This window comes from Trachypithecus francoisi, unplaced genomic scaffold (assembly GCF_009764315.1).
Source record: "Trachypithecus francoisi isolate TF-2019V2 unplaced genomic scaffold, Tfra_2.0 Lachesis_group17, whole genome shotgun sequence".
NCBI lineage: Eukaryota > Metazoa > Chordata > Mammalia > Primates > Cercopithecidae > Trachypithecus > Trachypithecus francoisi.
The window spans coordinates 104,302,707-104,328,880 of record NW_022681462.1 but is presented as its reverse complement, the minus strand read 5'-3'; the positions used below and the strand labels follow the sequence as shown (position 1 = coordinate 104,328,880).

At 38.9% G+C, this 26,174-nt stretch overlaps 1 long non-coding RNA gene and 1 pseudogene across 2 annotated transcripts in view; one reads left to right on the top strand and one right to left on the bottom strand.

The window, feature by feature from the left end:
* Positions 1-25,324, top strand: part of LOC117062780 — a 95,726-nt gene extending 70,402 nt beyond the window's left edge. Inside the window, exons 2-4 of the long non-coding RNA XR_004428585.1 lie at positions 13,947-14,148; positions 19,595-19,744; positions 24,923-25,324. This is a non-coding gene — a long non-coding RNA (uncharacterized LOC117062780). The remainder of the gene's footprint in view (positions 1-13,946; positions 14,149-19,594; positions 19,745-24,922) is intronic.
* Positions 1,417-2,074, bottom strand: LOC117062779 (annotated as a pseudogene). The gene has a single exon (XR_004428584.1). The product of XR_004428584.1 is annotated as a 60S ribosomal protein L13a-like (transcript).
* Positions 25,325-26,174: the final 850 nt, after the last annotated feature.

Here is a 26,174-nt window from a genome sequence, read left to right as displayed (position 1 = left end):
GTTCTTTTCGGGGTGTAACACGGGTGACCTTTACTCTAGTTTCCAATAGCTCCCTCTTTTCCATCAGATACCTCCTTAGCCTGACCTTTATTATCCGTATTTCCATCAGCGTTTTGTAACAACTATTTAACCAGTCTCTAAGAAGTTCCAAACTTTTCCTCATCTTCTTATTTTCTTCTGAGCCTTCCAAACTCGTCCAACCTCTACCTGTTACACAGTTCCAAAGTCACTTCCAGATTTTTAGGTATATTTTTAGTAACAACTTCCTCCTTGGAATTAATTTACTGTGTTAGGCCATTTTGCATTGCTGTAAAAAATACCTAAATCTGGGTGATTTATAAAGATAAGAGATTTAATTGGCTCATGGTTCTTCAGGCTATAGAAGCATAGCTCCGACATTTGCTTTTGATGAAGGCTTGAGGAAGTTGACAGTTATGGTGGAAATTTAAGGGGGAGCAGATGTCTCACATGGCTAGTGTGGGAGCAAAAGAGGGCAAGGAGGGAAGCACCACACACTTTTAAATAACAAGTTCTCATGAGAACTCACTATTCTTAGGACAACACCAAGCCATTCACAGGGGATCAGCCTCCATGACCCAAACATCTCCCACCAGGCCCCACCTTCAACACTGGGAATTCTGTTCTAACATGAGATTTGGAGGGAACATCCAAACTATATCAAAATACTTAATATGATTTTGATTTTTCTTTGAATTTTTTTTGAGACTTGTTTTGTGCCCTAACGTATAGTATATCCTTGATAGTATTCCATATGCTGATGAGAAGAATATGAATTCTGCAGTTGCTGGATTAAATGTACTGTAAATTTCTGTTAGTTTTATTTGGCCTATAATACAGATTAAGTCCAAAGTTTCTTTTTAGATTTTGTGTGTGTGGATAATCTGTCTAATATTGAAAATGGGATTTTGAAGCCCCCAGGTATTATTGTATTTGGATCTCTCTCTGTTTAGTTCTAAAAATATTTGCTTTATATATTTGGATGCTCCAGTTTTGGATGCATACATAGTCACAGCTGTTATAACCTCTTGCTGAAGTGACTTCTTTATCATTATATGATGACCTTCTTTGGCACTTTTTACAGTTTTTGTCTTGAAATCTGTTTTATCTGATACACGAATAGGTACTCCTGCTCTTATTTTGGTTTCCATTTGCATGGCATATCATTTTCCATCTCTTTATTTTCAGCTTATGTGTGTCTTTATAGGTGAAGTGAGTTTTCTTTTTGTAGGTAGCATAAAGTTGGCTCTTGTTTTTTGATGAGCAAGGACTTACTCCTGACATTCTGTTGTTATATGGCTGTATTGTTGATCTTTCTTTCATTCTTTCGTTCGTTCTTTCTTTCTTTTCTATCTTTATATTTTTTTTACTGTCCTTTTTAATTTTTTTTTTTTTTTTTTTAAGGAGTTAACAGTCTTTATTGGGCTCAGACCAGGAGTCCGTGGGTCTTGAGGACCTGTGTGTATTTGTCAATCTTCTCCTCCACGTTCTTCTCGGCCTGTTTCGGTAGCCTCATTAGCTGTTTCTTCTTCCGGTAGTGGATCTTGGCTTTCTCTTTCCTCTTCTCCTCCAGGGTGGCTGTCACTGCCACTTCCAGCCAACCTCGTGAGCCAGGCGCCCCAGATAGGCAAACTTTCTTGTAGGCTTCAGACGCAGGACCTTGAGGGCAGCAGGAACCACCATCCGCTTTTTCTTGTCGTAGGGCGGTGGGATGCCGTCAAACACCTTGAGGCGGTCCAGGGCAGCCTGGCCTCGCTTGGTCTTGTGAGGCAGCAGCATGCCTGGCACGGTCCGCCGGAAGACGCGGCTGGGGGCCCGGAAGTGGTAGGGCCTTGGGAAGGGTTGGTGTTCATCCGCTTGCAGAGGAAAGCCAGGTACTTCAACTTGTTTCTGTAGAAATTGCCAGAAATGTTGATGACTTCGCAGCAAACGACCACCACCTTCCGGCCCAGCAGTACCTGTTTAGCAACGATGGTGGCCAGGCGGCCCAGGAGATGGCCTCGACCATCGAGCACCAGGACCTGCACCTCCGCCATCTTCGGCAGCCGCCTGGGAAAGGCCCTTTTTAATTTTTATGTATCTGTTATAAATTTTTGTTTTGTGGTTACCATCAGGCTTTCAGATAACATATTATAGCCAATTATTTTAATCTGACAATTTGATCAGAAAATTAAAACAAAAACAAAGATAAAACTACAAAACTCTAAAGTCCATCCTCCCTGCTTTGTAACTTTTTGTTGTCTCTGTCTTTTTATACTATTTATTTCTTAAAAAGTTGTTAAAGTTATTATTTATGATAGACTTGTTTTTTAGTTCTCCTACTAAAGATTTGAGTGGTTTACACACTGTAATTCAAGTGTCAGAGTATCTGTGTTTGTGTGTGCTTAATGCCAGTTTATTTAGTTTTTTACCTAGTTTTTGAGACAGAGTCTTCTGCTCTCACCCAGGCTGGAGTGCAGTGGTGTGAACACAGCTCCCTGCAGCATCAACCTCCTGGGCTCAGGCAGTCTTCCCACCTCAGCCTCCCAAGTAGCTAGGGGCACAGGCACAGGTCACCACACTGAGCTGTTCTTTTTTCTTTTTCAATTTTATGGTGATGGTGTCTCATCATGTTGCCCAGGCTGGTCTTGAACTCCTGGCCTCAAGTGATTCTCCTGACTTGGTCTCCCAAAGTGCTAGGATTATGGGTGTAAGCTACCACGGCCCATTAGTGAGTATTATATCTCCAGATGGTTTCTTTTTGTTAATGTCATTTTCTTTTAGATTGAAAAACTTCTTTAACATTTCTTGTAAGACAGATCTAGCGTTAACAAAAATCTTTCAGCTTTTATTTTGTATGTAAAAGCACTTATCATTCATGTTTGAAGATTAATTTTCCTTGTTATGATATTCTCAATTGAACGTTTTTGTTGTTGTTGTTGTTTAATTTATTTTCTTCAGAACCTTGAATATCTCATCCAGCTCTTTCCTGGCCTGTAAGGTTTCCATTGAGAAATTTGCTGCTAGATATATTGAAGCTTTTTTCTATGTTATTAGAACATTCTCTTGCTGCTTTTAGGATCCTTTCTGTATCCTCAACCTTTGAGAGTTTAATATATCCCTTGAAGTAGTCTTATTTGGGTGGAATCTGGTTGGAGTTCTATGACTTCTTGTACCTAACTATTCATATCTTTCTTTAGTATTACTTATTTTAATAAATTTTCTATGTCAGTCTCTCTCTGTCTACATCCTCTTTGAGGCCAATAACTGTTAGATTTGCTATTTTGAGACTGTTTTTTAGATCCTATAGGTATGCTTTATTTTATTTTCTTTCTTTGCTCTCTGTATTTTCATGTAACTTTTCTTCATGCTCATTAATATTCTGCTTGATCAATTCTGCTGTTGACTGATGCATTTTTCAGTTTGTCAATTGTAGTTTTCAGCTCCAGAGCTTCTGCTTGATTTTTAAAATTTTTTAAATCTCTTTTTAAATTTCTCTGATGGAATTCTGAGTTATTTTAAAGTTTGTTGAACTTCTTCAATACAGCTATTTTGAATTATCTGTCTAAAAGATCACATTTCTCCATAACTTTAGGATTATTCACGGGTGCCTTATGTAGTTTCTTTGGTGAGTTCATGCTTTCCTGGATGTTCCTGATGCTTGTGAATGTTAATTGATGTCTGAGCTTTGCAAGTTGGGTGTTTGTTTCTATCTTTACAGTCTGGACTTGTTTGTATTTGTCCTACTTTAGAAGACTTTCTACATATTCCAAGGGGATTGAGTTTTGTGACCTAAGCCTGTGATAACTGCAACCATATCACACTAGGGGTACCCTAAACCCAGGAATGGTGTAACTCTTCCTGAATCCTAGGGATAGCCCCTTGATGGGCTTGGGGAACAGAATTACCCAGATAACCCAGCGGTCTCTCACTCTCTTCCCTCTCTTCCCTCTCTTTCTCCCAATTGGAAGGAGTTCCCCACCATGCTAGGCTGACTGACATTGGGGGAGGATTGACACAAACACTCTTATGGCTACCACAGCTGGCACTCCACTGAAGCCAACAAAATACTGGGTCTCATCCAAGGCCTGTGGTGACTAGTGCCTGGCTACTGCTGATTTTTATTCAAAGCCCAAGTGCCCTTTAGTCAGCAGGTTGTGAATTCTATCGGGACTGTGTTCTTCCCTTCAGACCAGTGGATTTTTTTTTGTCCCATTGTTGTCTTAGAATTGCCATGCAGGAACTCAGGCCTGGAACTGGAGGCTTCAGAAATCTTCTTGGCAATTTTTTTGTGGCTGAACTGGTACCCAAGTTGCAAGACAAAGTCTTCTGTACTCTTCCCTCTCCTTTCACCACATGAAAGGACTCTCCCTCCAGGCCATACACCCTGCAGTTGTGAGAGAATAATGTGAATACTCTCTTGACTACCACAGCTTGGTCATGGGTAATGCCCACCCCAAGCCCAATGCCTCTAACAGTACAGCTCCAGGGATGGTTTACTTAAAGACTGCAGTCCTTGTGGCATTACTACCACTCAAATTTATTCTGGGCCCCAGGCCTCTTTAGGCAGATGCTAGTGGAGCCAGCCAGGATTCAGGATCTTTCTGCTGGGGAGGGAATATTCCCCTCTGAATCTAGGGGTAGTCTAAATGCTTCCTCTGTAGGCACCAGCAGAATTCTTCCCTGTGACGTGTTCCTCTGTGATGCGGAAGCTGGGAGTTCCAATGCGAAGTTCCAGATTTACTTTATTTTCCCTACCCCCAAAACGCAGATTTTCTTTTCACGTGGTACTGATGGAAGATGGGGAGGGGTGGTATAGGAAATGCAACACTGTCTTTCCTACTCTTTTCAATGCCTCTTTCCTTGATATTATACTAAAACCAGGTACTGTGATTGCCCACCTAATTTTTTGGTTCTTATGAAAGTGCTTTGTTGACTGAATAGTTGTTCAATTTTGTGTTTTTTTGGGAGGTGATTTCTGGGGAGTTCCATTCAGTTGCTTTTCTCTGCCTCCACTCTCAATTTTAATTTTGTATTTAAAATGTGTTTTCCTTAACTTTAATACATTGACTTTATTCATTTTTTGATAGCGCTTATTACATTTAAATAAATCTTTGTCTACTAAAAAGTCATGAAGCCATGTTGTTTTTTTCTAAAGCTTCTTCGTTACAGTTAATACATTTTCAGTTAATTTTAGCATTGGTGTAAAGTCAATGTCAATGTGTCTTTTCTTTTTCTTTTTTTAATATGAATATTTGGTTTGCTAGTACCATTTGTTGAATAACTTTTCCTTTCTGAATTGCCTTGGTGCCTTTGTTGGGAATCAGTTGACCATATGTGTATGGGTATATTTCTTAATAAATTATTCTGCCTTCAATCTATGTCTGTTTTTATGCCAATGTCAGCTTTGTGTCTCGTAGCTGGTTAATCTAGAAATTAAGTTATATGAGTTATTGAATTTTGTTTTAAAACACACGCAAAATTTTGAATATTTAAAATCTTTTGTATTTTCATATGTTTCTGTCCATATTTGTGGGAAAAGCTTTATTTTGACTGAAATTTTGTTGAAACTATATGTAAAGTTGGAAAGGATGGTAACGTTGACAATAGTGAGCTTTTCAGTCCATGCAGTCTATGAAATCAATATAGCTCTTCATTTTTAAAAGATATTCCTTGAATTGTTCTTCACAGTGTTTTTCAGATTTTAATGCATATTTTAGTGTTTGTAATGTGGAGATGTGCACATAGGTCGTTTATCCTAGATATTAGAATTTTATGTTTTGTAGGTATATAATTAGTATATTTCAATTATTCTTTTTTTGATGCTGGAATTTAGAAATATACTTGAGGTAGTAACTTTGCTGAATTTTCTTCTTAGTCCTGATCATTTCCTCATGGATTATTTTTGATTTCCCTATGTAAAATCTTGTAATTTACAATGGAAAGTTTAATTTCTTCACTTCTAAACTTCATAACTTTTTATTTCTTTCCCTCCCTTATTCGCTCTTTAGGACCTCTGTTACAATGTTGAATTAAACATTTAAAAAATTCCTTTCACATTCAAAAGGAAAATATGTTTTGGCTTTCTATGTAGAGTTTTGAAAAATTTAAACCAATTTTGCATTAGAATGTCGCTTAACTTGGATTTGCCTAATGTTTACTTATGATTGAATTCAAATTACGTATTATGTGACTTACATATTTGTTTCTTGAAGAGAAAAATTGAAAAGAAAAATTATTAAAGAGAAAAATTTGAACTCCAATACATATTTTTTATAGTGCATGTTTAATGTTAATGGAATAAATACTAATATTAAGTCAGAAAGATTTTCTCATATATTCTAGGAATTCTGTAGTTTTAAATTGAAATATGGATCTCTAATTTACGTAAAACAATTTCCTTGCTATCTTTAGCATAAATCAACTGATCATATATATGAATCTATTTCTCAATTTTCCTTCTGTTCTACTGTTCTAAACGTGTATTATTTAGCCAACATCACAGTCAATATCAAACTGTGTTGAATACTGTATATTAAATCTTGAAATTAGGTAGAAAGTTTCTCCAACTTTGTTTTTCATTTTAATAATTGCTTAGGCTATTCTAGTTTCTTCAAATTTCTGTTTAATTTAAAAATCAACCTATCAATTTCTATCTTCAAATTTTGATTTTCTACCAATTTGGAGGAAATTGATGTTTTAATGAGAAAGAATTTTAAATATATTTATTAATATATTTAATTTTTCTCAGGAATGTTCTATAATTTTGAAAAAAACTTTTATATGTTTGGATTAATATACTCATAAGCATTTTATACATGTTGATTTATTGTAAATATAATTTATTTTGCATTCCATTTTATAGCGGTTTAATATTAGCCTACAAAATAGACATATATTTACCATACTGACATTTTGACCTACAACCTTATTAAAGTCACTTATGTGTTCTACTAGTTGTCTTATAAATATTTGAGAATTACCTATGTAAATTATCATGTTCTTTAAAGAGATGAGATTTTACTGACTCTCTCATCTACATGCCTTTTACATTTTTTTCTTGCCTTATTACAGTGGTCAACATACTGAGTTTCATATTGAATAAAAGTGTTGAGAATAGGCATTTTTGTCTTGATTCTGCTCTCTCAGGGAAACATTCAGCTTTTTACCATTAAGTTCATAATTTAGATGCAAATATACTTATGATTGTTATGTCTTCCTATTGAATTGGTCTATTGATATTAGAAAATATTTTTCTTTGTTCTTTGCTAATATTCTTAAAATCCATTTTATTTGATAGTAATAAAACCATTCTTTTCTCAAGGTTGCTATTCCTCTGATTATATGTAGAGAGATACACATTTTCATCATTGTATTTGCCTAATATTAGAAGGATATTTGATAGCATATAACTGAGAATTGCTTGTCCAAATGAATTCTAACAATCACTCAACATCTGACTTTTAATTGTAGTGTTTTGTCCATTAACAGTTAATGTAATTTTTGATAAATTAGCTTTAGATCTACTTTATTGTTTTCTATGTGACATCCCACCCTTCTTTCCACTGTTTTTCACCTTTCTTAGCTATTTTTAATTACTTATCTTTCCTGTTTTTGAATTTCATTTTATTTTACCTATTGGCTTTTACACATACTTTTTTTAAACATACTTCAGCATTTTCTCCAATGATTTCAATAATCATTTTATAATTATTCTGGGCCGTCTAATCTCTTTAACTGGAAATGTCATTTATGGTGGTGATATTCTTACTACTACTAATAATTTTATGTTATGTCAAAAATTGAAAAATTTCCAAAGGCCCGTTATGAATTCATATTTTGAATTTATTATATTTTGTCTTAAATTACTTGCTTTACATAAGTGTAATATATAGTTAAATCCAATTATTATATTAATAATTTAGATCAGCAAGTCTTGCTAAAACTTTTGCTGTTATTATTCCAATACATTTAAGCATCATATAATAATTCCTAATAATATTCTATATGAAAGAACAAAATATCAATTATATTAAATATGTGTGCATGATATAAACTTTTCCTGCTGTTTTGGACTTAAAGTCACTAAGTCACTTTCTGAGAAAAAATGCCTGCCACTTTTGTATTTGGAATTGTTTTTGACTATCACCTGGGTCTTTTAAGAGTTTAGCCAATTGGGGCCTGGTGTGGTGGCTTACGCCTATAATCCCCGCATTTTAGGAGGCCAAGGCTAGTGGATCACCTGAGGTCAGGAGTTTGAGACAAGCCTACTAAACATGGTGAAACCCCGTTTCCGTACAAAAGTTAACCAGATGTGGTGGCGGGTGCCTGTAGTCCCAGCTACTCGGGAAGCTGAGTCAGGAGAAGAACTTGAACCCGAGAGGTGTTGGTTGCCGTGAACTGAGATGGCACCACTGTGCTCCAGCCTGGGTGACAGAGTGAGACTTTGTCTCAAAAAAAAAAAGAGTTTAGCCAATTATTTGTTAATTATGCTTGGGGATTTGGCTAGTGGCATCAGGTACCTAACCCTATACAGTTGTCGTTTTGTTGTGATCACTATCTCCTTGACGTAAATATTTCTTTGCTTTTATTTTATTTTATTTTATTATTATTTTATTTTGAGGCAGAGTCTCACTCTATCACTGTCACCCACGCTGGAGTGCAGTGGCATGATCTCGGCTCACAGCAACCTCCGCCTCCTGGGTTCAAGTGATTCTCCTGCCTCAGCCTCCTGAGTAGCTGGAATTACAGATGCCGTCACCAAGGCCAGCTAATTTTTGTATTTTTAGTAGAGATGGGTTTTGCCATGTTGCCCAGGCTGGTCTCGAGCTTCTGACCTCAGGTGATCTGCCTGCCTCAGCCTCCCAAAGTGCTGGGATTACAGGCATGAGTCACTGTGCCCTGCCAAAGTATTTCCTTTTGGGGGTAAATAATTAGGTTGGTGTGTATGTGAGACACAGATGATCATAGATGTCTTTGGTTTCTAACTCCTGCTCCTGCTCTACTCAGTGACTGGATTATATTACTACATTCATATATGGGTCCTGCTCCTGCTCTATTCAGTGACTGGATTATATTACTACATTCATATATGGGTTGCTCGTTCACATACTCTTAATATATTGACTTAGATATAAATTTTAGCCTCATTTTGAAAATCTAGGCCGGGCGCGGTGGCTCAAGCCTGTAATCCCAGCACTTTGGGAGGCCGAGACGGGCGGATCACGAGGTCAGGAGATCGAGACCATCCTGGCTAACACGGTGAAACCCCGTCTCTACTAAAAAAAATATAAAAATTAGCTGGGCGAGATGGCGGGCGCCTGTAGTCCCAGCTACTCGGGAGGCTGAGGCGAGAGAATGGCGTAAACCCGGGAGGCGGAGCTTGCAGTGAGCTGAGATCCGGCCACTGCACTCCAGCCTGGGCGACAGAGCGAGACTCCGTCTCAAAAAAAAAAAAAAAAAAAAAAAAAAGAAAATCTTAAAAATCCTCTTCACACAAAACCTCCACAGGAGTTGTAGACATACCTGAATGTTAGAAGGATAATATAGGAGAGAGGTTTGCGTAAAAGCAATGCAAAACATCTCTAAATGCAAGCAAAAACAAAAACAAAAAAACAAAGAAAACCTCTAAATGCAACAAAAATCCATATTGTAATGGTTCTGTGGCCATTCCTTAGTAGTATTTTCCACCTTCTAAGTCTCCCTCCATATCCTGTCCATCTTCCTTTATTCTATCTCCTTTTCTGTGGGTTGAATTGTGTTCCCCCCAAATTATGTTGAATCTCTGATCTGCAGCATTTGTGAATGCAACGTTATTTAGAAACAGAGTCTTGGCCAGGTGCGGTGGCTCACGCCTGTAATTCCAGCACTTTGGGAGGCCGAGGCGGGTGGATCACGAGATCAGGAGATCGAGAGCACCCTGGCTAACATGGTGAAACCCCGTCTCTACTAAAAATACAAAAAATTCGCCGGGAGTGGTGGCGGGCGCCTGCAGTCCCAGCTACTCGGGAGGCTGAGGCGGGAGAATGGCGTGAACCCGGGAGGTGGAGCTTGCTGTGAGCCAGGATCGCGCCACTGCACTCCAGCCTGGGTGGCAGAGCAAGACTCTGTCTCAGAAAAAAAAAAAATTAGAAACATTGTCTTTGCAGTTACGAGGTCAATTTAAGATGAGACCATAATGGATTAGAGTGGGCCCTAATCCAATGACTGTTGTCCTTATGAGGAGAGAGAGATTGGAGACAGCCAAACACACTGGGAAGAAGTCCATGTAACAACAGAGGCAGAAATTGAAGTGATGTAGCTACCAGCCAAGGAACACTGAGGATTGCTGGTAACTACGAGAAAGCTGGAAGAGGGGAGGATGCATTCTTCCCTAGAGCCTTTAGAGGGAGCATGCTGTACTCACACCATGATTTTAGACTTGTAGATTTTCTTGTATAAGATCGTAAATTGCTGTTTTAAGTCACCCAGTATGTGGTAATTTGTTATGGCAACCTTAGGAAATGAACACACCTCCCCCACCCCCCCACCTCCCCCACCTCCCCCACCCCCCCCACCTCCCCCACCTCCCCCACCTCCCCCACCTCCCACACCTCCCCTCTCTCCTCCTCATGACTCCTCCCTTTGATTGCTTGGCGTTTCCCACATGCTTCCTACTCTATTATAGGGATCACTTTAAAAATTTTTTTCTTTCCAGGTCCTAGGCCAAGTCCTGGTTTATGCCTGACCTTAAATAGCTGCATCTATTCAAGGGCTAGAGAGAGCAAAATGATCTTTCATTTAATGTAATCGGCTCTTCTCTGAAGGTGACTTGCTATAAATAGTACTTCTCCCTTTCTCTCCCATCCTATTGCCTAACTACACTTGGAAAAAAATAACATGAACCCTCAACAACTAGAAATTTTTTGATCAAAAACAGGTGGCTTGAATTTTATTGTGTATTTGAGCCAGATGTAAAGGCTGGCGCATTTCTGAGCACATAGACAGTAAATATTCTTAGAATTAATACATTAAAATTCCAGAAATCAATATAATTCCAAAGATCATGAGAGTGTAAATATGGACTTGCTCACTATCACTCCCCAAAACTTAAACACAGGAGGCAGCATCTGAAATACAAAGAGTTTGTTTTAAATAAAATAAAAGATGTAATTGTTTTATAATTTAAATAAGTGTAAAAGTCCAAGGATGGCAGTAAGTTCTTTGCTACTCTCCCCGTTAAGAGATGAGATCTAATTCGCTTCCATTCCTTTGAATCTGGACTGGTATTAGTGACTTTACTGATCCACAGACAGAGGAAGTAACGTACTTGGGCCTTCAGAAACTGGGTCATAAACATCCCTGTAACTTCAGCCTGCATCTCTTAACATGAACCTTCAGCTTTCACAGAAGGAGTCTGACTACCCTGAGGCCGCTCTGCTGTGGGAAGACCAAGACACTTGGAGAGACCCAAGAGCCAGGGCAGGCAAATCCTCACCTGGGGTCAACTCTGCCCCACTGCGGGCTGAATCTGGACATCTCCATTTATTTAGTATTGTCTATGGCTGCCTTTTCTGTAACAGCAGAGTTGAGTAGTTGCAATAGAGACTCTTAGGCCTGCACTGCTCAAGATAGTTCTTATCTAGCCCGCTAGAAAAAAGTGTGTTCACCCCTCCTAGAGAATGAGACGGCTTGTGGAGAGAAGCCATGGGGGCAAAAATGTACCACGTGTGAGTGAGTCAACTACTTGGAAGTTGATCCTCCACCCTTAGGCAGGCCAGCCTGAGTCACTGCAGCATTCATGATCCACACAATTTTGAGCAAAATCTACTTTTAAGCTGCTAAATTTGGGGGTCGTTCGTTACGGAGCAGTAGATCACCAGGACTATATGAAGCATATATTCTTCTTGGATTGAAGAAGTGATATAGTAGAGTATTTCACTAGAGCAAGGAAAATGTGGACAAAGCAATGCCTAGGTATAGATTATAGATCAACAATGCGTAACGAAAACAAACTTGAACGTCGTGTGCTTGCTGAGATATATTTTATGTTTCTTTGGCAGATATATCTAAGAAAAGGTTATGAAATCCTCATACTAGCAATGCTAACATCACTTACTACGTAACAGGGACTATTTTAAATGTTTTAGACATCTTAACTAATTTAACCTTTACAGAAGTACTAAGAGGTAGCACTGTTAATCTCCCAATTTTATTAAGAAGAAAATTGATGAACTGAAGGGTTAGTTTAATTGCCCACACTTAGCAAACTGTGGACCAGCTTGCAAACCTAGGAACTCCCACTTCAGACCCTGTGCTCTTTAATTACACATGATTGTTCTATCTGGGATGTTACTTGGGTCCTCGAGCTCATTAAGCTGTCCCTCTGGAGTCTATGGAAACTACAGTGTTCTAAATACTGTGACATACACCTATTTCATGGTTTCTTTTCCTCTGTTTTATTTATTTATTTACTTACCTGCTTATTGTCTTATTTTTCTGAAGCAAAAATAACAATGCTGATTCTCCTCCTGTTGCTGGGCTTTTTCAACTTAAAAATATTTGCTTTTATTAATGGCTTGAGAACTTTATTCAGAGTTTTAAAGAGGCAATTACCGTGTATAACAAACAAGTTTATAAAGAAAGCAGTTTTTAAATAAGCTCACTGAATTATCATAGCATATATGATATGATATATATATATATCAGCATATATAATATATATGCTATATAACATGCCTGATATATAATCATGATATATAATTCATATATATATATGACTTAAGGATTATCTGCAGTTTCCTGGGTCTAATAAGGTGAGAGAGAACGCTTGCACAGTAAGTCAGGCAAAGCAAATTTGTGACTCATACAAAGCAGAGACAGACAGAAGCCTAGGATCCATGGAAGGTCGGTCCTCTGAGTCTCAGGGAAGTTCCCCAGGCAGGCAGAGTCATGGCTGCACGTGCCTCACATGGCAGCTGAGAGATTCCGTCCTGGGTGTCACACACTGAGTGACACTTGGGTCACTGAACACAAGCATTGCAGAACATCCTGCTCTGTGAATGATGAGGATGCAGGTAGGTTGTTCTGCATATTTCTTCTTTATCTCAGGACCATGCATTCTTGGTACCTTCTGCCAGGGGACTGCACACTGGAGGGGGAAGAGCGGGGTCAGCCTAGGCCATCTGGAGGCCTGTCCTCTTGCATCATCCAGGTGTATAGCTGAGGTAATTAAATCTCTAGAGTTAACTGCGTTGACTAAATGGGACAGTCTCAACATCAACACAGGCCCTTTAATAGCATACCCAGTGCTTCTCTGGCTGCCAAGAGGTTTCCAGTTTTGAAATGTACAGTGGTTTTCAGTGGTTTAATATTATTCACATTTACTAAATATTCTTGACTTTGAGTGCAAAAATTACAGATATTTTTCTAGTAAATAAGATTTTCTTTTCCATTTGTATTTCAGAGACACATTCCTTTGGTTTAAATGTATAAACTTCTATGTCTCATATAATGCACAACTTAGAACTATGAATGGTGAATATTTCAGTGTAATATAGGCAGAAAGGAGAAAGGAATGGAGAATTTTTATGATATAATTACATTTGTGAGATACATAGATTTTAGCAATTATCCTATGAATGTACAAGCATCAACTTCTTCCAGTCTGAATTATTTATTCCCTTTGAGGTCATCTTTCACATTGTAAGTGGCCTGCTTCTTAAATGAAAAATGCATGTAGGTCTGAGCAGGAAACATTGTTCGATAATGTATCTCCTCACCGGGAACACTTCATTCAATTATCACACACCTAGAGCTGGAATATACAGTGCTCCTTTAACTAGCGGATAGCAGGCTTTTAGTCTCTTTTACATTATACATGTTTACTTCTGGTACAAAATCACAGAACGCTATTGTTGAAGGGGACCTTAAGTGTTACTGGGTTGAGATTGTCTGTTTTCTTGATGCAGACTGAAGCTGTGAGGACCGTGCTTGCCTTTGGACCACACAGCAGCTTGTTCCCTGAGAGCCGAGGCTGCAGGTCAAGGACTCTTGCCCTTGTCACGTCCCAGCGACAGCACTGACCTTGCGAAAACCACTTTACTTCCCAATGTAGCTATGCACCCACAAAATAAGAGCATAGATCCAGCGTGTCACTCTTTAGTACAAGAGGTGAGGTATCGCAGTCCAGTGATGGGGGTAGGGCTACACATTCCATGCCAAACCCCTCCCCAATGTGTTATAAAGAGAAACATATAGCTGTCAAAAACTGTCAACATGTCCAAAACAAGTTGACTGTGAAAACCAAAAGCCATCCTAAAATGTTGCATGATGAATTTGACTTTCCTTAGTCAATTTCTCCTCAAGACAATTCCCTCATCTGTTCTAGTCCTCCACCTCTCACGTTTCAAACATCGTATGTTACAAGCAGAGCTTTGTACAGATGCTCAGATTAAAGGGTATGTTCTGTGGGAACCAAATATGTGAGAGAAGAATAAATAAAAGTATGTGAGATTATCCTTAATGGCATAACACTGGTAGGCCCCTGAACTCCTGGATTTTGCTTGAAGTTTGAAGTTTCTTTTTGCCAGCTGTGGGGCCCTGTGCAGGTGATTGAAGCAAGTGATTGAAACCCTCTCAGCCTCACTCCTCTGGTAAATTAGAGACCTTCTAAGTTCCAGTGTCATGGCTTTTAAGAAGCGACATCTTCGACATCTGTTTTGCAATATCACAGTCCTCAATATTATAATCATGTTTCTGTGTGACCTTGTAGATGGTTGCCTGTGAAAGCCAGGTGGGATATTACCGTGTGGCCATCCCACATGATCCTGGTCTGTGGGCTTTTGTCATGCTGTCTGGGGACACACCGAGGAGTCACTGGCCTGTCTGGACAGGGTGCTTCCTTCTGGCTGCTCAGGCTTTTAGGTCTTTGTTTGCTCTGCTCCTCTGGTGAAGCTGCCCCATGATTGTGATTAATGGCCGCACAGGATGAAGCTGGTTTTGTGTCTCTCTGGGTGTGTGGTCATCCGTTAGGCCTCCTTAATAACCTTTCTTTAAATCTCCAAATGTGGCATTTCAGCCTTGACCTTTTTGGGCCTTCTGAGTCATCTGCCATGAACAGGATCAGCCCTTTAGTGAGAAAGCAGGCTGTGGAATCACTATGCCATGGGCCTGGGGTATGAATGTCTATTACTAAATCCTTTCGAAGCAGGGTTCGCTTTAGGCTGTGCTGTGGTGTAAGAGGAGAAATATGTCAGTTCCCCTTAATTTTGAGGATTTTGAAATGATTCATATTCTAAATGGATTTTTTTTGATATTTATATAAAATATGTTTATGTTTTAGTTTTGAGATTGAATCATTTTCTTTATGGTTTAATTTGGGGAGCTTACTATGTGCACAGCAAATGTTCTGCTTTTCAAATCTTATTCCAGTGAAAGGGGGATCATAGGTGTTTTTCTAGGAGTTCTGTTTTTGGCTGTGGCTCATATTAGAAACTTGATCATTTTTTGGTAAATTACTTAACTTCTCAGAACCTCCACTTCCACTTTCTAAAATGACGTTCTTTCTGAACGACCTGGGTGGAAGAGAGAAAAGAATTGATTTCTAGACCCTCAGGACCACGGACATCTGGGTCATATCAAGAAGTGTCTTTACCACTCTGTTCCAACATTTCTTAACTGCAAAGCTGAGAAGATGCATCTTACACCCGCCTCTGCAGTTATTGTGTGTGTCTGTGGGTGTGTGTGTGTGAACAGTGGAGTCTGGTGAATGTGAAAATGCTTGGATATAGTGGAGCACTATCTATGAGCAAGCTGTTTAACCGGTGTTTAAGTTAGAAATGTCCTATCGCTTCTGAATATCTTTTCAATACAAAACGGTTAATCTTTTATTTATTGTTTTTTTTTTTTTTTTAAATTAAGAGACTAGGTCTGGCTCTGTTGCCCAGGCTGGAGTGAAGTGGGATGATCACTGCTCACTGTAGCTTCAACCTCCTGCTCTCAAGAGATCTTCCCATCTTAGCCTCCAGAGTGGCTGGGACCACAGACACATACCACCATACCCGGCTAGATTTGTATTTTTCCAATTTTTGTAGAGATGAGGTCTCCCTATGTTGCCCAGGCTGGGCTGAGCTGATCCTCACACCATGACCTCCCAAAGTGCTGAGATAACAGGCATGAGCCACTGTGCTGGCCAAAACATGGTTAATCTTTTAAAGTTCACAGTTTAGCTTGATATACTTACAGTGGATGGGTGTTTTCAGTAGGCGTATTGATTCAGTGTTAAAGGCATTCAATATTTTTGGTATATTATTGTATTTAATTAGATAGATGGTGAGGACGGTAGGCAGAATTCTAAGATGACTCCTGAGATTTTTTTTTCTCGTGTGCAAACACCTCCTTCCAGTTATTCAATCAAACCCTGACCTATGTGTTGCAGGGAAAGGACTGTGCAGATGCCATTAAGGCTCTTAATCAATTGGCCTTAACATGGGAGGGTATCCTTGGTGGGCCTGACTTCATCAGGTAACCCTGTCGGATGGACGGGAAGCATGGAGGGAATTCAGTCCTTGAGAAGGCCCCCGTTGCTGGGTTTAAAGATGGAGGAGGTCACGTGGCAAGAAATGCAGGAGACCTCGTTGTTGAGAGCGGCCCCTGGCTGACAGTTGGCCAGGAAACAGGGAGGGACCTCACCCCTCCAACCATGAGGAACTGAATTAGCTGATAACCTGAGTGAGCTTGGAGTGGTTCTTCCTCTCAAGGCTCCAGAGGAGAACAGAAGCTGAGAGATACTTGGTTTCAGCCCTGGGCAGAGAAACCAGTTGTGTGAGATCAACAAAACTGAGGGCTAATAAATGGATGTTGTTTAAGCTCCGTATTTATAATAATTCATCCCTCGCCACCAATAGAACATAATACAGTAAGATTCATTTTCCAGATATTTGTAAGATCTAGTTATTCCTCTTGCGCACATGATGACTTTCCAGCAAAGCTGCTTCTGCTCCAGAGTCTCTGTGGCAGGTGATTTTTTGCCCCACTCCAGAGAAGCAAGGCCACTTGAGCATGTGTCCTTCACATTTCAAAATCACAAAGAGGTTGTGTAATATATTGCCTCGGAATATGCTGGCTATGAAAGTATAGGCGGTGCACCTTGGAATGAATGAAGCTCTTGGGGCTTTTATGACTCCCTCATTCTGATTTATAAAGTGATTCTTTAGCAAATAAAAAGAAAAACGACTTCAGATTGTTTAGGGTTCATTTCTGTTTTTTGAGTAGCATTAATCTTCTTATCTATACTATTTTTAATATAAAAAGAAGCAGGATGACCTAAAATGTGGGCAAATTCGTTTCATTCCTTGTTAATGGGTTTTATTTTACTCAGTTGCTCATTCCTCTGGTTTCTGAGCTTTCACATAGCTTTTTCTAAAATCTTTCAGTTAAGTTGTCATTCTTGACCAGAAATAATGGTCAAAACACCATCTGCATCAATATTTTGGCTTGTTTTCTTGATAATTTGCGAACCTGTGGGTGTGAATGACGCTTCCCGCTGCACCGCTTCCCTGTGTCTCCTGTTTGTATTTAAGCACTCAAGTAGAAACTTCAGCCTGCGAGGCTGGGAGGAAAGCATCTCTTTACCTCGCAACAGGAGTTGGAAGACACATTCAGAGCCCCACTGATATCTGACAAACAAACATAGTGGATTCCGTTGTTCAAATGGCTTCAAATAACAACCTCCAAGGCCATGCCCAATGACTGTAACACATGATTCTCAGAACAAATGCTACCAAGTACTTGTTGCTTTGCTTGGACACATATGTGCTTTCTGTTAGAGTTAGAGGGCAGAGTACCAAATTGGAGGTCACTGTGGTATAAATGACCCTAGTTCTTTTCCCTGATAATATATCATAAATCATGTCCATAGAGAAATAAGCTTTATCATGCTGGGATTCTGAAAATAAAAGCTGCTTACTTTATTTTACTAACCACAGTTAAAATTTTTATGTATTTCAATTAGGTTTTTTTGGTTATAAATAGCTTTGTTACTTTCTAAAGGAGAGACATTCACATAGTAAAAAACTCAACAATTCAGAAACATGAAAAGAAGTAAGCATCATCTAATAGTCAAAGGAAACCAGTGTCCATTTTAGAAAACCTCTATCTAGACATCATTCTACATTTTTATACACACTTAGATTATATGTATATTATTTTGTATAAATAGATTATAATTCACATGCTGTTTCATAATCTGCTTTTTTCACCTAACAATGTAAAGGAAGTTTTTTATTTCAACAGAAATAGAGGTCTATGAGTGATCTTAATAATAGCATTGTGTGGCTAGTCTATATTTTAGTTAAACAATTTTCTATTAATCACCATTGATGTTCTTCCTCCATTTTCACTATGACAAAGAATGTTTCAATGTCTGTACTTTGTGCACATTACTTTGCTCTTCTTTAGCATAGCAAAATTATGGTATTTAAGTAAAATAAATACAGTTCAGGCTTTTGCATGGAACAAAAACAGTTAGAAATATGAGAAATTAATGAATTGAAAGTGACCAAACCTGCATATGACCTTTGGATTCTAAACATAGATAAAAATCTAGGAGGTATTCTAATAAAAACTAGGGGGATATTCTGTACTTCAGTTGTATCTTATTTTCTGTGGGTTGTTTTCTGGAATTACTGCCCAATTTACCTGGACATTGGGGATGGTTTGATTGTATAACTTGATTTACCTACAAATGTTGTTCTGGAAAGATTATCTACCACATTAACTTCCTTTGGACCACTGTGTGTAAAACAAAATATTACTCTTTTTTTTTTTTTTTTTGAGATGGGGTGTCACTCTGTCGCCCAGGCTGGAGTGCAGTGGTGCATTCTCAGTTCACTGCAACCTCCATCTCCTGGCCTCAGCCTCCCGAGTATCTGGGACTACGGGCATGCATCACCATGCCCAGCTAATTTTTGTATTTTTAGTAGACATTGGGTTTCACCATGTTGGCCAGGATGGTCTCAATCTCTTGACCTCGTGATCCACCTGCTTCGGCCTCCCAAAGTGCTGAGATCCACCCGACACACTTTCCCCTGGGTTCAATGACAGGAACGGAATTAAATCCCCCACCCACTCACCAGTCACTAAAGAGAAGAACCGTGTGAATATGCTTGGCTTACAGTGGTTTTGTTTTTCTCCTCTTTGAGATGGGAGGCTCAACTCAGAGCTCTGAGGAGGCTGTGCTCTGCACAACATCAAGGTTCTTTTAAAACAAAAGGAAAAAAGTGCTATTGGACCAAATGTTTGCTTTCCCTCAAAATTCTTATGTTGAAGCCCATAGTAGTTGGAGATGGAGCCTTTGGAAAGCAATTAGGGCAAGCTGACATCATGCAGGCAGAGTTCTCGTGATGGGATCAGTATTCTTTAAACAAAGAAGAGGCACAGGGTCTCTCTCTCCGCCACGTCAGAACACAGGGAGAAGGTTCTTTGTACACCAGGAAGAGGGCCCTCACCTTGAACTGAATCTGATAGCAACAGTGTCTTGGACTTACAGCCTTCAGAACTGTAAGGAATAAATTTCGGGTGTTGAAAAATGCTACAAAATTTATGCTTTTTTTTACAGCAACCCTGACTACATCTGCTACAGAAGTTATTGAGAGTTTCTAAGCAAAAGGAGAAAAGTGCTAACTTTATTTTTGAGCATGTAAATCGGAGGATAACTACTATCATAAAACAAATCTTGAAAAATGCAACAGAAAGGAGCTGCCATTTAGTGAGTACCTATTGTGTCCTGGCATTTTTATATGCCATTTCAGTTATTTCTCACAATTACCTGGTGAGCGAATATTATTAATTCCAGTTTTAGAGATGAGAAGGGAAGACAGAGGGGTGAATTCCAAAGGAAGACATGATCTTGTGTAAAGATGAATGAACAGTCCACAAAGTTAAGCATCCCATGCAGTGAAAGTTTATAAACAATTCTGGAGGTTTTCATTTTATGGATCTCTGTAAGAACCAACATTTCAATGAGTCTGCATGCATCCACTGTCAAGCAAGAAAAAAATGTTATTTGGAATTACAATTCATTTACAAGAAAATCATTTATTATAATAACATAATAATACATGCATGGTGTGTGTATACAAGCAAGAAATAGTTTTTTCCATAAACAAATTCAAAATCACTCCACCAAAAACCACAACCACAAAACCACAACCACAAAGCCAAAGGCACTAGGGAGGAAACTCAAATCAAAACATAAAAGACAGTGTTCTCCTTCCTCTTGCTTGAAGTACACTGGTGTTGGAATTCAATACTTGGACCGTAGCTACCATTTTGTCCATGTGAGTTATCGAGGATTTGAAAAGCCAGTGCATTGCAGCTGTCAGGGTAGAGAGAAGTTCTGGGTCCTTGATAATGTTGGTATGTTGCTGTCACAAACCTGGAATTGGCTATCTCAGGTTTCTTTATATGTGATGGGAAGAAACTGCTGTGTTTCTGAAGCTGCTAGTTTTGAGTATGTGTGTGTGTGTATGTGCATACGTGTGTGAGAGATTTGCAGCTGAACACATCCTGAGCTCATCCTTATCCTATCAGTTATAAGACAAAGTTCAGGTCTCTTATTTTGTCGACAATTGTTTTAGCTTCAGTCTCTCCTTTGCTTTCTTGGGTCTACCTGAATCCTTCCCATTGACAGTGCTTTGCTATTTCTGAATTACACACGGCTCTTCTGTGTCTCCATCTTTGCACCTACTTTTCCTTTTGCTTGGGGTTCTCAGTTTCTCTTGTGCTCCTTTAACATGGCACAGTTTTATCCATTCTCTACAACCATCAGCCTACTTTCTATCTGTAGACACAGAGAAACAAGAGAAACACATGATCAGATGCAGCATAGTGGTTTCCTGGACTTGACTCCAGGAACAATTACAAGTATGTTTCCAAACAGGAATCATGCAAAATTTAACAGCTGCACATCTTGTTGAAATGCACATCAAATAACCCAAAAAGAAAACGCAACTAGTTCTCTGAAATGTAATTTATAGTGTTGCCTGAATTGAACTATTTAGATCTTAATATTATTTTGTTTCCTTTTGTATGGTTATGTCCCTCCTCCATATTTTACATTTTGATAATATTTCAAGGTCCTTAAATCTAAGCCCTTATTTATATTTCCGTAGTATCCTTTGCAATGCCTGGCCCACAGAGGCGTCGACCTCTCCTCCCTCCTCCTCCTCTTGCCCAAGCTGTGACCTTCTCTCACCAGCATTTCTGCTATCACCTCCACTCTGTCTGTCTCCCTTCTGGTCTCCTTTTTTCCACAGCGTGCAGATACCCGTAGTTGTAGCAGAACTCAGGTAATGCCCCTCCTGCGCTCAACACTCCCTCAGTGTTTCCCGTCAGATTTGGAATTCAGTCCAAGCCCTCTGCCTTGCAGGACCCGCCTGTCACCACTCTCTCCAGAGTGATATTTCAGACTTTCCTCCTCTCCATCTGTGGCAGCCCCTCTGGCCTTGAGTTATTTGAACACACAAAGCTTGCTCTTCCTCTAAGGCTTGCCCCAGACCTTTGCAGGACTGTCTCACCCTCTTCATTTGGGTCCACTGGGCTGTCCTCATCTCATGTGGTCCTGTCCGACAGGCTCATTAGAACACCACACACTGTGACCCGCCATCCTCTCACCCATCACATCCCCTGCCTCTTGGACCCTCCCTTGGCTTCACTGTTTTCCCAAACCCTTATCACTGACTGACATGTACAGACAGTTTCCAACTGACCATTGTTTGACTTAGGATTTTTGACTTTGCAATGGTACAAAACCATCTCAATTTCCACTCAATATGCAGAATTCAATAAATTACCTGAGATATTCAACACCTGACTATAAAATAGGCTATATGTTCAATGATTGTGCCCAAATGTGGGTTAATTTTAGTGGTATGAGCGTGCTTAAGGTAGGCTAGGTGAAGCTATGATATTTGGTAGGTTGGCTGTATTAAATCCATTTTTAACTTATGATACAGGCCCACCCTAGAGATATTTTGGGTTTAGTTCCAGATCACCACAATAAAGTGAATATCACAATAAAATGAGTCATACACAATTTTCTTACTTGGTTTTGCACTGCATATAAAAGTTATGTTTATACTATAGTTTAAGTGTGCATCATGTCTAAAAAATTATGTGTGTACCTTAATTAAAAATGCTTTATTGCTCAAGAATGCTGACACAGACATGAAGCGAGTACACGCTGATGGAAAAATGGTGCCAGTTGACTTGCTCAATGCAGGGTTTTCACAAACCTTCAATTGGTAAAAAAAAAAAACAAAAAAAAACCAGTATCCATGAAGCACAATAAAGGAAAATGCAAATGCAATAAAACAAAGTATACATGTGTTTTCAGCTTACAATAGACTTATAACCCCACCATAAGTCGAGGAGCATCTGAGCTGATATATTCCTGTATGCTGATGGCATTACCTACATGCTCATTTGCTTACTGTCTACTTTCCTCACTGGCATTTGGGACATAAGATATGGGGGGTTTGTCTATCTTGTTCAATGTTGTATCTCCACTACCCAACTTACAGTACACACTTAGCAAATTCTTTTGAATGCATAAATAACTTAGTAAATTTTTGCAGAAAAATTAAAGAGGTACGTATTTTTGAGTGCTGTTCAACTTGAATGCTATTTTAAGCAAGTGCCACACACCCACATGTGTATTTTAGTGAGGAGAACTGATCCTGAGTCTTTTTCTTGGATTTTCAGAAACAGAATGACTTCTCTGGAAGAATATTTGACAGGATCTTAGTGGGCCGATAAATGTTTACACCGGCATTCATTCTATAAATGTTTACAGATAATCTGAAACATGACGGGCAGTTGTGCAAATCTGAGTATATAAATATGAATTAGACATTTTCTCCAATCTAGTAGTGACAAATGGTGACAAATATGTTTGTTACTATGGTAGGAGAATGCAAATTGTTGGTTCAAAGAATATTTAATAGCTAACTTTTAGGAACAGCATTTGATGACATAGCTTTTAATAAATGACAGAAACTGAAAATAATCTGAATTTCCACTAATTTCCAAACACTATTCTTTACTGTTTAGGTTGATATTTGATAGGCAGCTTATTTTAAATTAAAAAAATGCAGAACTCTAGCCATCCTTCTTTTTCACCATTTTGATGGATGTAGTCTAATGGCCCAAGAGAAATAATGACAAATAAATTAGACCCTGACATTACTGTTAACAATAAACATTTTTCCAGTCATGTTAAGTGGTTGCTAAGTATATAAAGCTAATTATTTCATGAACTGGTGTCCATCAGAGATTAAATTGTAGTTTATCTTCTGCCCACTATTACTGCAAGAATTCTTTAAGCAGCCTGATCTAAAAGCAGCCACATCTGTGGAGATTGTTTCTGTAGTGTTAGTACAGAAAATCATTTTGGAGAACCTGAATTCTGTTGCTAATTATTTCAGGTGTCCACTTTCCCTTGCTTGTGTTGACCTGATTAATGTGTGGTTCTTCACCATTACACCTCAGAGAAGAGTATTTTCAAACAGGAGAAACATCAGCAGATGTGTCTGCAGAAGACGCAGTGCCACAATGTTTGTACTGTTGAAGAGATAGTCGTAAAATGTTCACCTGGCCCCAAGAGCTGCCTGAGTGAGATTGTCTTGTGTTCAAGTTTACTCCCTGGCATTGCTGACTGATGTGGGACCCCAAGCAGAGTAATTAAAGCAAGTTCTGGATCTCTGTGTGGGAACGACAAGATTGCTTCTCCAACTCTTATGGCTATCAAGAGGGAGAGGAAAACACAAAGAGAGGAAATTAATTAACACACTAATGAATTTTTTAATTAGTATTTAAAAATCCAAACTTCAGCAGATTTCCCTATAGGGAATGGTATAGAATGATCCAGGTAATTAGGGGGAGTGAAGGTGTTAAAACAAACTTATGAATATAATGCGATAGAAGGTGTTTGAAGGTCAGTAATGGCAATCAAACTCAGGATATGATGCTTTGAGGAGGAAACACAGATTGCTGTTTTTCTCACAAAAGAAATAGGGACAATCACTAAATTTAAAATAATAAATTACATAATAAGGTATGTACCTGAAAGCATATTAAAATATTCTTCGAGTAGAAATTGGCTTTTATTAATATTTGTAATTTGCTGTATGTTACAAGCCATACTTTTAGGGTATAATTTCCCAGTAAAAATGAAAAGTGAAGCTAATATTTCAAGGATAATTATTACGGTTTTCTCTGGGTGTGAGATGATACACATGATAGCACTTTAAAGAAATAATAAAGTCTTTGTGTTGCCATTGATTCATCATGTATGGTTATGTCTATAATTGCCTCATATGCCAAAAAGGGGAATACAATTCTAAATAGTATACATCATAATAAAAGTGTGCCATATCCTCTTTTGGAAGATTTAAAAATAGAAATGAAAAGACCTATTGTATATGTATCCTAAATCTAACTATCAAGGATGAAGAATAAAACATTCAGAAAATAAATTTTAGGCACAGAAGAGCCAGGGGAACTCTTCTGCCATCTTGACCAAGCTGCAATCACAAAAGGCCACTGATGCCTAGAGGGTGGTCATGATTTCATTTGGGCTGCAGTAACCGTGGTCAATCATGGAGGTGAGGACAAGTCCCCAGTGGGTCCTTCAACCGTTGTCGTTGTAATACCATCACCGTTGTTAAGGACTTCTCAGTCTCAGTGGATCATCTCTTAGTGGTCTCCCTGCTTTCAATCTTTACATTTCTGAATCTGTCCTGCATCTTGTTATCCACCCAAACTTTTAAAAAATACTATTTAAATGATGTATGTCATCCTACTGCCGAAAATAAACCTTCCTTAACCTATGGAATATGGAATCCATCTTTTTTTTTTTTTTTCTTTTTTTTTGGCCTCATTCAAGCCTTCAGCGATCTGACAGCAATCTGAATTTCTAATCTAAGTGCTGACAACTTCCTCACTGGTACGGTTGAAAGCAAACTGGATGTGCAGTGTCTGATTCCCAGACCTTCACTCCTTGGCCGAGTGCATTTGGGCACATCATTCAGATATGCCAGTTGGATCCCCTGTTCCTGCATCTGCCAGATGGAGATCCAAATGTGAGCCTTGCCTTTCTCCTTTAATAGGACTCTTTTGAAACTGATCATATACTGCAGCACACTTTCGGTATCTGCATTTAATCTCACTAAATATTGGAGTCTCTTTGGTGGCAGAAATTTTATTCTTCATTTGTTTTTCCTTACATGACATGTAGCATAATTATTTATGTGCATTAAAATTATGGATTAACTACATTAATTAAAATTAACTATTAATATATATATATTTTATTATTACCTGGGGATTTCTGCAGAGGAGCAATCCTTTGTAAACATTTTCATATATGTCCTGTAATAGCTAAGTTGTATTTTAAGAAAAAGGCATAGTTTTTATGCAGTGACATCATAGAACGAGTTTGTTTTCACCAAATTTGAGAGTCAAGAAAAGCATGATTCATAAGAAATGTATAGAGACTGTTTCTCTGCTTCTAAATTCTGGATGGGCCTGGCTAACAAGGAGCTCTCTGCTTTTCCCACTGGCGACTTCTTCTGTTCATACAAGATTTAAAGAGACATTCTATTCTAGGCTAAAATCTCAGAACACAAAACTCCATTGATTCCTCAAAGTGTAATCACCAGCAATGTCTTCAGAGCAAGGACTGCCCCTGTGTAAGCAATCTCTGCATCCGAGGTAACAACGCTCAGAAATTCAAAGTCAACAACATAATAGAGTCCACACTTTCAGTCCAGTTCCTTACTCTTATTCTTGCCTTGCAACACACACAGAAACACACAGACACAGACACACAGAGACACACACATGCACGCCCACACTCATGGATTTTATTTCCTCTGCAGATGAATGTGCTCTTCTTCCTGACACCGCCCCTTTTCTACTACCTTATTTTACCCCCTCCCTGCCCCCTCCTCTCAGTGATTTTAAAAGTAGTGCCCATATTTGGTCACCACTATGAGAACACCCAGGAACAGAGAAAGCTTCCACGGAAGAGGCTCATCTACTCTCTTAACAGCCCTTACCAAGGTACACACATCCCCGTGCTCACCCTCCATGGGAGAGATCCTGCCTGTGCGCTAAATGCTGCTCTTCATGTTATA